Here is an 8,959-nt window from a genome sequence, read left to right as displayed (position 1 = left end):
TTGTTTCCAGGACTCAGCTTCTGTGAAAAATGTCTTCTGAAATCTTCATATTTTAATATGGACAAACTACCGGCATCTGTTATCACATATACTCTCCTAGGCACTTTACCCAGAGCATAGACAAGACAGAGAAATAAAAAGAATAAGTATAGGAAAGGAAGAAGTGAAATTATCACCATGCACTAAAATAAAGTTAAAATGGATCAAAGATCTAAATATTAAAACAGAAACTCTAAATTTATTGGAAGAGAAATTAGGTAAAAATCTTGAAGACATAGCGGTAGGCAGAGAGTTCAGGAACAAAAACCAAACTGCACAGGAAATGCTTCAAAGAATCAAAACTGGGATCTCATCTTATTTTTTGTACATCAAAATAAGTCACCAGAAGAGTAAAAAAGAAAACACACAAATTGAGAAAAAATTTTAGCCAACTGGCCCTCAGACAAAGAACTTCTATCTAGAAGATATAAAGAATTGAAAAAATCAGACCCACAAAATTCAAAGACCCAATCCAAAAATAGGCATCTGAAATGAATACACTTCTCAGATGAAGAAATATTTATGGCAAATAAATACATGAAAAAATGTTCAATCTCATCACTCATTCGAGTAATGTAAATTAAAACAACAATGAGATTCCATTTCACCCCAGAAAGAATGGCTATCATCAAGAAATCAACCAATAATAAATTCTGGAGAGGTTGTGGGGAAAAAGGAACCCTTCACTGGTGCTGGTGGGAGTGTACATTGGTGAAACCACCGTGGAAATCGTTGTGGAGATTCCTCACAAAATTAGGACAAGAAGTCCCACTTAACACAGCTATTCCTCTTCTGGGTATTTTCCTGGAAGAATTAAAAACATCATACCACAGCAATATATGTGCATCCATGTTTATAGCAGCACAATTTGTCATAGCTAAATTGTGGTAACAACCCAAATGCCCATCAACTGAGGAATGGATAAAAAAGATGTGGTATTTTCATGGAATGGAGTATTACTCAGCTATAGAAAAAGATAAACTAGAGGCTTTTGCAGTTAAGTCGATGCAACTAGAGACCGTACTCATAAGTGAAATAAATCAGATCCACATGTTTGACCATCATAGTTTCTCCCTGGTGTAGGAAGCTGAAAGAGTGAATAAAACCCAAAACATTCAATAGATAATATGAAAGGGAAAGATATTGCTCAAAGGAAGGCACAACTGGGATGAGGTAAAGAAGAAAAAGAAAGAAAAAAGGAAGGCAATATATATATATATGTGTGTATATAAAAGGATAGCTGGGATAACTGTACTGCTGATGTCTGGGGGTTTATTGAAAGGAACAGATAATGCTTAAAATTTTTTATATGTTGACCAATTTTGCATGCTTTTATCTGGTAATCTGAGCAACTGTTTTGAAGAAAACAACATGCAATAGAACAATCATTGGTGAATTCCTACCATTTTGTGTAGTGAAACTCTGTATTGTCTCTAATGTTTTACTTAATAATTTTTTTTTATTCTCTTTAATGGTTTGAACAAAATTCCATTCTTGCATCTGCTAATCTGAGCAACTTAGTTAAAGATAACAATATGTAATACAACAACCATTGGTAATTCCTATTATTTCGTCTTGAAATCCTGTATCATTTTTAATATTCTTGCTTTGTTTATAACTGTAATGTTGGTATTTTGCTATTGTACTGTTTTTACTACTCATTTGCTTAAAAAACTAAAATGAAGAGAAATTATACTACAAAGCTACTGTGATAAAATCAGCATAGTACTAGCAAAAATCCAGACCAAAAGGGGCCAAACATGTTTACTAGAAGAATGATAATCTCTTTAATAAATGGTGCTAGAAAAGCTGGCTTTCTACACGTTGAAAACTAAAACTAGACCCATGTCCAGCATCATGCACTAAACTAAAAAATGGATTAAAGATCTAAGCATTAAAATAGAAACACTAAATCTACTGGAAGAGAAAGTAGGCAGAAATCTTGAATACATAGGGGTAGGCAGAATGTTCATGAACAAAAACCAAACTACACGGGAAATACTTCAAAGAATCAACAACTGGGATCTCATCTCATTAAAAAGTTTTCACATATCAAAAGAAATCACCAACAGAGTAAAAAGAACACCCACAAATTGGGAAAACATTTTAGCCAACTGTCCCTCAGACAAAGAACTTCTATCTAGGACATATAAAGAATTTAAAAGTCAGAGCACCAAAATTCAAAGACCCAACCCAAAAACAGGTATCTCAGATGAATACATACTTCCAAGATGAAGAAATACAAATGGAAAATAAACGTATGAAAAAAGATTCAGCATCATAGGTTATTTGAGAAATGCAAATTGAAACAACACGGAGATTGCATCTCACCCCAGAAAGAATGGCTATCATCAAGTAACCAACCAACAACAAATGCTGGAGAGGCTGTGGGAGAAAATGAACCCTTCTCCACTGCTGGTGGGAGTGTAGATTGGTGAAACCACTGTGGAAATCAGTTTGGAGATTCCTCACAAAACTAGGATTAGAAGTCCCACTTAACCCAGAAAATTCCTCTTCTGGGTATTTTCCCAAAAGAATTAAAAACATCATACCACAGTGATACATGTGTACCCATGTTTATAGCAGCACAATCTGTCATAGTTAAATCTTAGAAACAACCCAAATGTCCATCAACAGAGGAATGGATAAAAAGATGTGGTATTTTTATACAACGGAGTACTACTCAGCTATGAAGAAAGATAAACTTGAGGCTTTTATAGGTAAATAGATGCAAGTAGAGACCATACTCATAAATGAAATAAACCAGATTCACATGTGTGTATATTGTATTGCCTCCCTAGTATAAGAAACTGAAAGAGTAAATGATCCAAAAGGCACAATAGATATAGTGAAAGGGAACTATAATAGACATAGTGAAAGGGAACTGCTCAAAAGGAAAGAACAAGTGAGATGGAGGAAAAGAGAAAAGAAGGAAGCGGAAAAACATATGTACATATACACACCATAGGTAAGATAATTTCACTACTAATTGCTATTAGTTCATTGAAAAAAACAGTTAGTGCTTATATTGTTTGATCGATTTTGCATACCTGTATCTGGTAATCTGAGCAACTTCTTTGAAAGTAACACTATGCAATATAATAACCATTGTTAATTTCCTATCATCTTGTATTGAAGCTCTGTATCATTTTTATGTTTTTTTCTCATAAAAAAAAAAGCATGCCAAAAAATACATCATCTAGAGTCCAGCAGCCAATGCAATTCTTCTTCCCAGAAGAAACCTCCCAAGCCTGGTCTTTGACAGCAGGATTTCTATCAGCCTTCTGGCCTTAGGAGCTCTGACCAGAATCTCCCATACAGAACAGCCTAAGGCATTCCAGTGCTACTCTTTCAGGCGACATCTCAGAACTGTTCCAAACTCTCCCCACAAGCCATTCCCAAAGGCTCTTGAACCACAAGGTCAGGTATACTCACAGCAACGACCCCATTTCTCCGGTACCAAATTCTGTCTTACGTTTCTCTTGTTGCTGAGACAAATGTTTGATGCCCAAAACTAAGGAAGGAAAAGATTATTTAGCTCACAGTTTGTGGAGGTTTCAGTCTATTCCCTGCTGGCTCCAAGGCAGAGTGGCACATCAGGGGAATAACAGTTCATGGCAACAGAAGACTGCAAAAGCAACAAGAGCAAAAAGGGAAGAATGTGAGAGAAGACTCTGTCCCTTATACCGTATGTAGGCTCGCTGCCCTAGGATGGGTGCAACACTTACGCCCATAATCCCAGCATTGGACCATGAATCAATCACAAAGTCTAGAAGCCTGCCCCCATGACTGTATGAGGCTTTGGGGGGACATCCAGACACAAGCCATAACACTCCTTATTTTGTCATTCCTTTGTGCGTTTAAAGGGAGGCTGACATAGAAACTGCCTTCTGTCACTCTGCCCACTTTTAATTCTCTATGCTCCACAGCTGCTCCTCAGGTTACAGTGGGGTCACATAACTTAAACCCATTGTAAATTGAAAATGTGTCCAATTCATGCCTTAAAAGATACTTTCACTGACTCTCCTAGATCACCTGCTGCTGCCATTGACGTTTCAGTGCTCAGTGTTCAGTGAGGAGCAGTCCCTGGTCCGCTTCCCTCCTGCTCCTCAGCACATCCCGTGACGCATCTCCAGAGACTTAAGTCCCTGCTTGTGACCAGTGCAATGTCAGAGTGTTTCCCGGGGCTGGGATCCGGATGGGCCTAAGCCGCTCGGTCCCAGGATGGACAGCGTGATGGGTGTTGGCGGCTGGTGTAAGTTGAGGGTCTGTTTCTATCCAGCATTAAGAGCAGTGAGGAAGAGACAAGGCCTTTACCACAGGATATCACGACCCAGGACAGGCCCAATACTGGCAGCAGATTGAGCAGAAGCTCTGCACTTCAGCATGGTCCTTTGCAGAGAGAAAGTTCTGCCCATGTGGCACTGGAGCAGGGCTGTAGGAGGACCTTTCCACACTCATATCTTCACCCAGGTGTGCGAGCCCCAGGTACTGTGTTGGCCTGGGTCCAGGTGTGGACAACACAGCCCCATGTACTGTCTTGACCATGCCAGGTGATCCCATCAGCCAGACCCATGGGGAATACAGCACACCCTTCTCCAAGGTGCTCGGGCTCTGAACCGAGGAGAGGATCTCTGTGTCTGCAGAGGACCAGATGGCCTTCGCCACAGCGGGATTGCCCGATCCTCTTCACTGCAGGCTGTGTGCTGAGCTTTGCCACTTGCTCTGCCCCCCATCAATCTGATGCCTGACTTGTCTGAGCTTGTGTTGAAAGTCTGCACTTAATCTGCAGGCCTGTGAGCCATGCTTTCTGAGTTCTCAGCCAGAACTTTTTGCATATCAAGAAAGAATAGAGCAGGTGCTTGCAGTATCATTTCCGTGAACAGCTCTCTCCCCTATCTGCTCCTGCCTCTCCTTCTCAGCCTGTGCCTGGGGCCTGGAGGTCACACTCGTTTCAAGTCCCACCAGCAAGGAATATCCAGCCTCTGCATTTGAGGAAAATGTGCTCCGGGAAATGGGGCCCACAGGGAGTTGAGACCAAAGGAGAAGAGGGGTGCAGTTTATTGCACTGGGTGCTGTGGTCCTCCCTGGCTGCGCCTGTGCAAGTCACATGGCCTTCTGTTGTCTGGATTGTGAGTGGAGGAGCTGGAGCACATCAGGGTTTATAGATTCAACTGCTTGCGGCTGCCATGCAGGTACGACAACGGCAGGAACGGGCCTTGTCCACGAGGGGGCGATGCCATTGAGCACCAAAATGTCCATGCCTAGGGAGCTCCAGAAGCTCAAAGGGAACCAGCAGTGCTGGCCTCTTGTTTACTGCGTTCTTGGTACCTGCAAAGTGACAGGCAAAGTAGATGCCATCACTCTCTGCTGGATGAGTGAATGCAGGTCAGGGGTGTTAGATCTTCCTTGTGTCCTAGAGAAGCTGGAATCTGTATTGTTACTGGCGTTTCAGTGTTGGGAAGGAGCTCCAATGCAGCTTCCAAGCACCCTGCTGTCCAAAGTAAGCACAGGCGCAGGCGGGTCCTGCTGGCTGACCCACGCGCAGGTGTCTGAAGCACACTGCTCTCCCGGAAACCTCTGGTCGCAGAGCTCTGATCCAGGGTCTCCCCTGAGGTCCTGGTGGCCCTGCTTCTCAGACTATCGCAGGCTCCGGGAGGTCTGGCTTTCTCCTATTCTGGGATCTTTGTCATTCTCCCTGAGAGCCAGCCCATTTTGTGCAGGTGTGAGGCTGCCCATTTGCCCCCCGCAAGAGTCGTGAGGTCTGGTCACTATACCTCCTACCCCTGCCCATGTAACTGACACCGGCCCTCGGCTCCCTCCCTTCTCCCTGGCACTCAGCGGTGTACTGGACACTGTGTGTGCCATGCACAGCCCACCCGCCATGTGACCACACCGTGCCTTGATCACATTATCTTACACCCCTCTCCACTTCCCTCTGCATCGTCCACCCTGTGCCATGGCCGTGCTTCACCTTGCCGTTTCTCAGAGTGGCTCTGCATGTGCAGGCACCACGCAGACTCCTGCGCTTGCGGCATCGTTCTTCCCTGCTGGCACTACCCTCCCAGGGTCTCTCCCCACCTGTCCTTATCTGCACAAGTGGCACTCAGGGCCCTCGCCTCCTGCCATAGTTGGATCTGATGTGGCCCCGAGGACTATATGTCAGGGGTTGGTGCTGGGCCCCAGTGCTTGTTGGGGGGTGCAGCCTGGTGGAGGGAAGTGAGGTCACTGTGCTGTGCCTTTGAAGGGATATCGGGACCCTTGTCCCTTCCTGTCCCCTGTGCTTCCTGACTGCTATGAGGAGCACCAATCTCCTCCACTGCATGTCTCTCCTCTGAGGTCTTCTGCTGCCATGAGCCAAAGCAGCCAAGCCTCTGAAACTGAGCCAAGATCAAGCTTTTCCCTTATTAAGTTGATTATCTCAGCTGTTTGTTACAGCAGTAGAATGTGACTAACGCGCTCGCGCTCCTCTGCTCTTTCCCCCCATGTCATCTCACTCGCAGTCCGGCCAGGATATCCAACACTTTGGACCATGGGCTTCATCTGGGAAAAGCCAGCTCTGGAGCAATCTGCCAGCCCCCTGGGCCTGCTCTGCAGGAAGCCTCTGGGGCACAGCTGGAGGAAATTCACAGAACAGATTCTCAGTTCTACCTTCAGCGAGCCCCAGGACACTGTCATACTTCCCTAGTGAGCGCTCTGCCGCTGGTCTCCGTGCCCCCTGCTCCAGCCTCCAGCTGTCCATTACTGGCTTCACCTTCCTCCAACTCCTCCTCCCGACCTGTGCACATGCCCGGTCCTGTGTCTTGCTGGACTTTGTGTCTGGAATACACCTGTCCCCATTTTCTTGGCCAGCTGCCACTTCTTTGAGTTGGGTTTCAGTCGCCCCTCTGGGCCCCTAACTGGCCTCCTGGATGCCCTCCCGGGGCCCCTTCTCTGTGCTCACATCCCCTTCTCTCACCTGTCCTGTGACGCTCTTCTAACATTGTCCCCGGGCCAAGAGCTCCTAAAAACAGACCCTTGGGGCTCCTGGGCACCTGGAGAGAAGGAAGAAGCCCACTGGTGCGTGATGAACAAGAAAGCTCTCTCCTGCTTTGCTCTAAGCAGCCCAGATATTTGTGAACTTTCAAAAGACACCAGCCCTGGTGTCACCTTGACTTTCACCTTGGCCTCTTGCACTGTGTCGTTCAGTGCAGCCCATGTGTGGTAATTCCTTACAGCAGCTGGGGGACACTCGCATCTGTCCCAGGAACTCAGGGACTGCAGCGTGACCCCGGCCAAGCCAGCAGGCTCTGCTCCAGCCCCATCTGCGGGGCCTGAGCGCGGCCGTGACCCGTGTGACGGGGTCATCTTCACGAGCTGCTGCCTGCGGCGGTGAAGTCAGCCAGAGTTGGGAATCCGTTCTCATCCCTTGCTAGCCTTAACACAGACTGACCTGACACGTAGCAGGTGCTCAAACCACGTTATCCGGATTATTAGTAATATTTGCTTCTCTGAAAACTCGGAGGAGACAATGCCCCACGCGCGATGCAGTTACTGGTAGGCACAGAAGGAAACTACAGAAGAAGAACAAAGCCATGTCTGTCGTCCTTCCCAAGAAAGCTGACCGCACTCTCATCCGCAGCTCTCTCTGAGAAGCACAAGCACACTATCTCCGCCCAGATTCCTCAAGGCAGCAAACTCCTCCCCGTCCTTTAAAGCCTTTGTTCTACCCTGGCTTCTTGGTGATTCCTTTCTAGGAACTCAGTCTGCTCCCATGGGAGTGCACAAACAGCTTCCATAAGGCCTGCTTGGGTGGTCTGTGTCCTCTCTGTGCCTCTAACACAGAAGAGGAAGCGTCTGTCATTTCTGCGTTCTAGTTTTGGAATTCGGCACATTTTTTCCCTAGCAAGTGGTGTTTGGGAAACAGCGTGGTTTTCTCCAACACGATAGCTCTCTTCCAATGAGCTCCAATTTCGACAGTTAGCAGATGAGGAAAGCAGTTCAAATACAGACACAGAAGATGAGAGAGGCAGCCCGGTCAGGTGAGAAGGTGGTACTTTGAAACCACACCTGCGGGGTGACGACTGGCGGTCAACGTGTAACCCCCAGCTGAACTGAGAAAGCATGGTGCTGGGTGTGGGAGGCCCACCTGAGGATTCTCGCCAGCGGCCTAAGAGGCAGAACTGGAGAAGAAGAAGGAAGGCTGGTGGGAGCTGAGAAAAGGCTGTTGGTTCTTTTGGAGGAGACTGTCATGCTGGCTTTCCTGATGAACTTGGATCTTTTCATCCTTTGAGGGGCTTGGAATCTTATTGGCCCTGACAGAATGGCTTTGGTTCACTTTGGGGGAGCTTTGGTCCTCACTTTAAGCATAGTTTCCTGGCTCCAGAGGGGAAGATGGTGCACTGCCAGTCTCCTGGAGAAGTTTGTCCCATTGGCTTTCCTGATGGGAACTCAGCTGTCTTCATCATCAGAGGAGCTCGGGACCTCACTATTGCTGAGGATGGCTGTGGTACTTTGCAGGGGAGCTCTGGTTCTTACCTTAAGCATTGTTTCCTGGCTCCAGTGCTGGGCTGGGTCGGATGTACGCCTCAGCAGCTCTGAGTTTGAGTTACATGTAAGTGGGCATCTCCATGCTGAGCCTCTCTGGCCCTCATGTTTCACAAAGCCTGCTAGCACAAATCCTTCATCTCACTGGCACAGACTTCCTAGGTTCCACAACTGACCTTTGGGCCTTCCCAGGGCTGACGCGTGAAACAGGCCTGCATGAGATATTGTTATGGGCTCCAGGTCTCCAGCTGGACTCATAGGAGGCATTGTTATGAGCTCCAGGTCTTTAGCTGGACTCATGCAGGACATTATCCGTGGGATCCAGGCCCTCAGCTGGATTCTTTGGTCTCCAGTTCTGGACACATTTCCTGAACTCTCTTGTGTATGATTCTTT

This window comes from Chinchilla lanigera, unplaced genomic scaffold (genome assembly GCF_000276665.1).
Source record: "Chinchilla lanigera isolate Chin_1 unplaced genomic scaffold, ChiLan1.0 scaffold00037, whole genome shotgun sequence".
In the NCBI taxonomy this organism is placed as follows: Eukaryota; Metazoa; Chordata; class Mammalia; order Rodentia; family Chinchillidae; genus Chinchilla; species Chinchilla lanigera.
The sequence above is the reverse complement of the archived record's forward strand: the minus strand, read 5'-3'. Positions refer to the sequence as shown.